General features: G+C 46.3%; 1 long non-coding RNA gene across 1 annotated transcript in view; it reads left to right on the top strand.

Moving 5' to 3' along the window:
• LOC108305103 overlaps positions 1–3,842 on the top strand; it is a 38,688-nt gene extending 34,846 nt beyond the window's left edge. The window contains exons 3-4 of the long non-coding RNA XR_001825559.2: positions 2,558–2,679; positions 3,607–3,842. This is a non-coding gene — a long non-coding RNA (uncharacterized LOC108305103). The remainder of the gene's footprint in view (positions 1–2,557; positions 2,680–3,606) is intronic.
• The last annotated feature ends 804 nt before the right edge of the window (positions 3,843–4,646 follow it).

Genomic DNA, 4,646 nt, shown 5'->3' with positions numbered 1-4,646 from the left:
TTCAGCTGTTGAAACTTGTGCATGCTTCGTGAAGTTCTCGTGTTGTTTTTCAGCTCCATCAATTCACTTATATTCCTCTCTAATTTGTCCATTCTCGTTAGCATTTCATCAAATCTTTTTTCAAGGTTCTTAGTTTCTTTGCATTGGGTTAGAACATGTTCTTTTAGCTCACGGAAGTTCCTTATTACCCACCTTCTGAAGTCTGATTCTGTCATTTCATCACATTCATTCTCCATCCAGCATTATTCCCTTGCTGGTGAGGAGTTGTGATCCCTTGTGGGAAGAGAGGTGTTCTGGTTTCGGGTGTTTTCATCCTTTTTGTGCTGGTTTCTTCCCATCTTTGTGGATTTATCCACCTGTCGTCTTTGTAGTTGCTGACTTTCAGATTGGGTCTCTGAGTGGACGTCCAATTTGTTGATAATGAAGTTATTTCTGTTTCTTAGTTTTCCTTCTAACAGTCTGGCTTCTCTGCTGTAGGTCTGCTGAGGTCCACTCCAGGCCGCTTGCCTGGGGATCACCTGCAGCTGCTGCCAAACAGTAACGGTTGCTACCAGTTTCTTTTTCTGTTATTTTTGTCCCAGAAGGATAGTCACTAAATGTCAGTCTGATCTCTCCTTTATGAGGTGACTCTTTGGCTATACGGGGGACACGGAACTGCTTGAGGAGACAGTCTGTCCTTTACATGAGCTCAAGTGCTGAGTTGTGAGCTCCGTTTTTCATTCAGGGCTGCTGGACAGGTACGTTTGGGTCTGCTGCAGCAGAACTGATAAACACCTTTCTTTTTCCCCTTGTGCTTTGTCCCAGGGAGTTAGGGGTTTATTTATGAGTTTCTGCTGTGCTGCTGCCTTTTTTTCAGGGCTGCCCTGCGCAGCAAGGAGGCAGCCTAGTCACTGTCTGCCTGCAGATGCTTTGCTGAGCTGCTGTGGGCTCCCCCCAGCTGTTGTGTGAACTTCCCTGCAGTCCTGTTTACATGGGTGTAGTTAGAACTGTCTTAGCATTGGTGGCCCGCCTCTGTAATGGCGGACTCTCACTATAATGGCAGGTTGCCTTGGCAATGGTGGGTTGCCTCGGCAATGGCTGGCTGCCTCAGCAATGGGGGACTACCTCCATAGTGGTGGAGTGCCTTGGCAATGGTGGACACCCCTCCCCCACAGAGCTGGACCGTCCCAGGTTCAGCTGTGCTTGCTGTGAAACTCTCAATCCAAAGAGTTTCTGATTGCTGTTCTTTTGTGGGGGTAGGACCAGCCGAGCCTGATCACCTGGCTCCCTGCCTCAGAGCCTTTTGTTTTTTAGTTGAACAGTCAATTCTCCCAGGTGTTCGACTCTCCCAGATGTTCCAGTCGCCTGTTGAAAAGGCGCCGGGATCTGTTTGATTTCCCCTGCGGCGATTCACTGTGCCAGCTTAAACAGTGGCACTGAGATTCGTGGGGCTTTTCTTTTTTTTTGCCCGGGAATCTCCTGGCCTGGCTCCCTGTTTCAGACCCCTTTTTAGTCAGATGAATGGGTGACTGCACCTTCTCGGGGCTCCAATCGCCAGCTAAAAGGGCACCCAGACCAGTGTATTTTGTACAGAGAACTGCTGTGCCGGACGCCGCAAAGCAGCCGCGCCCGCATAGGCCAAAACAGCCGTGGGGACCTAAATGGCCACACCGGCCAAAACAGTCATGCTGGCGACCTGTGGGGCTCCTCCACCTGGGAATCTGTGGGCAATAAAAATCCATCTGGAAATGCTGCGTCCACTCACCCTCTGCGCTTTCGCTGGGAGCTGCAATCCTGAGCTGTTCCTAAATGGCCATCTTGGATCTGATCCAATTGCATGTTTTAATGAGGGAGAAATTATAACTGACTTGCATGCTGACAGGAATGATCCAGTAGAGAGCAAAATATAGTTGGAGTGGTGTCCTTGTGTAAGTGAGAGGGGACGGAATATGGTGTGTAAATGGAGGGGGTGTGAGTTTAGACAGAAGCACAGACAGTCTGAAACAGGAAGGGAGGCTGAGAACATGGTACAGATACAAACAGGTGGATGGGCGTGATAGAGGAGGGGGCTCATGGATGTTCTCTTCTGGTTGTTTTTATTTTTCTATGAAGTCAGGTCATCAGCTGAGGATGAGGATGGGAGAGATGATGGAGGTGATGGAAGTTCTAAGAGAAAGATGTGAGAGGGTTGTCTAGAAGGAGGAGTATGTGGGGTCCAGGGAAATAAAATTTTATTGCTAGGCAGAATTTAAAAGCCTGTTGAGTTTAGCAGTCATTAATTGAATTTGGCAGTGCTTTTTCCTTGTTTGCTCTGTTGTGGTGGTATACGTACCAGAACAGGTGAAAAAAAATGGATTTAACCAAGAGTTTGGTGGTTTAAAGAAATTTACCTGGGGAACCATATGCCCTTGGCATTTTGGGGTGGGAGGTTGGATAGGATAGTCATTTTTATTATTTTTTCTTGTGTTTATTGGTCCTTTTAGATACTCTATATCTTCTAGCGTCAGTTCTTTATCACATATTTTGCTAGAAAATGGACCATTTTGGATCAGGTTTTGTTTTGCTTTTTCCTTCATAGAACTTTGGAGATGCCCAGAGCATTTGAAACTGAACTTCACTTGGTGATCTGGGCCTCCAGTCTGCCATTTGCCCTGCTGTCTTCCAGTCTGTGGAAGTGATGGGAGGGAAGCATGTCAGCAGGTGGGGTGCATGGTTTGCCCAGCTGTGTTTCATCAGTACAGTGCTGGCTACAGTCCTGTCCCTGGGAGTGAGGCAGGATAGGTAGTCAAGGAAGTGACCGTGTTCTTAGGAGGCAGCAACCATGATGACCGCACAGTCAACACAATGAGTCTCAGCACTCACATTGTAACAGCTCATTTAAGCAAAGCTATCTTCAGTAGAGACTTTCCCCTCTAGACAGCATGTACATTTTTGATTTTACTTGTCCTCAGACTGACCCTTTGCTCGTTATAATAGTAAAAGACCCACCCCTGGGTGGAGATTTAAGATGCCTATGAGGCACACAAGGTATGAACAAACATGTATGGCTATTGCACATGTGCACGCAGAGGATCCCCCAGAACATGCTTACTAGCAGCACCTCTTCCCACCTTCTTATGAATAATCATGTAAGACTCCCAGAAAGGGAGTCCCCTAGTGCCAGTCTTTGCGGTCTCATCCTTACATGCAGCCTGCCCTGAACTCTCTCAGGGCGTACTGTTGTATTAGTCCATTGTTACACTGCTATGAAGAAATAACTGAGACTGGGTAATTTATAAAGAAAAGAGGTTTAATTGACGCTCAGTTCAGCATGCCTGGGGAGGCCCCAGAAAATTTATAATCATGATGGAAGGTACCTCTTCACAGGATGGCAGGAGAGAGAATGAGAGCCAGCAGAAAAAATGCTAGATGCTTATAAAACCATTAGATCTCGTGAGAATTCACTGACTATCATGAGAACAGCATGGGGGAAACCACCCCCATGATTTAATTGCCTCCACCTGGCCTTGCCCTTGACACATGGGGATTAGGGGGATTACAATTCAAGGTGAGATTTGGGTGTGGATACAGCCAAATTATATCAACTATTCTGCACTTAGCTTTCAAAATATTATTTTTCTTTTGCAGTAAATTACTCTATGCTACACCTCCTTTGCTGTGTGTCTCCTATTTAAATTATTTTAAGCCAAGAAGACAAGAACCAAGGTATCACATCAGCAATCAACAGGAGCTGCTGATCTCTAGGCTTGCTCAGAATTGTGAAGTTCTTGGCTGATCTCATTAGCGGTCATTTAGCTTTGGTGTATAGGACAAGTAGGAGATTATTAATCTGGTAAATTAAAATAACACTTTGGGCTGAGTGTGGTGGCTCATGCCTGTAATCCCAGCACTTTGGAAGGCTGAGGTGGGAGGATCACCTGAGGTCAGGAGTTCAAGACCAGCCTGGTCAACATGGCAAAACCCCGTCTCTATTAAAAATACAAAACTCAGCCAGGTGTGGTGGCACCGACCTGTAATCTCAGATACTTGAGAGGCTGGTGTGGGAGAATCGCTTGAACCCAGGAGGCAGAGGTTGCAGTAAGCGGAGATCATGCCACTGTACTCCAGCGTGAGTGACAGAGTGAGACTCCATCTCAAAAAACAAAATAAAAACAAAAACATAACACTCTGAGGTGAACGACTCTAGTATTTTTTTTGTTTTTTATAGGAGTGGGGAGGGTGGGGTCAGTGGAGCTTGACAACCATCCCCTGAGCCTCTCATAACGTGGCCAATTACCATGCACAACCACTCCCAAAAGAAATGTACCAGGCCTGGCTGGTTTCTCAAGTAAATCCCTTTGAATTCCCCCAAATGCCGGTTAAACCTAATTTTTCACCTGCTTCTTGCCTACATAAATACAGGAGAAAAACATACACCCATGCATGAACGGCATGCATGAAGTTGCATGAAAATAAATTATTCAGCTTCCCATAGATGTCTTCTGAATGGAAGACTTCAAGAAATTGGAGCTCATGATGTGCAAAGGAGGGGAAACATAAAAAGTAAAGAAACGAGGCAAGGCATGGTGGCTCACATCTGTAATTCCAGCACTTTGGGAGGTCAAGGTGAGCGGATCCCTTGAGCTCAGGGGTTGAAGACCAGCCTGAGAAACATGGTAAAACCATGT

Source organism: Cebus imitator, unplaced genomic scaffold (assembly GCF_001604975.1).
Source record: "Cebus imitator isolate Cc_AM_T3 unplaced genomic scaffold, Cebus_imitator-1.0 Scaffold60, whole genome shotgun sequence".
In the NCBI taxonomy this organism is placed as follows: domain Eukaryota; kingdom Metazoa; phylum Chordata; class Mammalia; order Primates; family Cebidae; genus Cebus; species Cebus imitator.
Note: the sequence above shows the minus strand (reverse complement) of the source record. Positions and strands in the feature narration are given on the sequence as shown.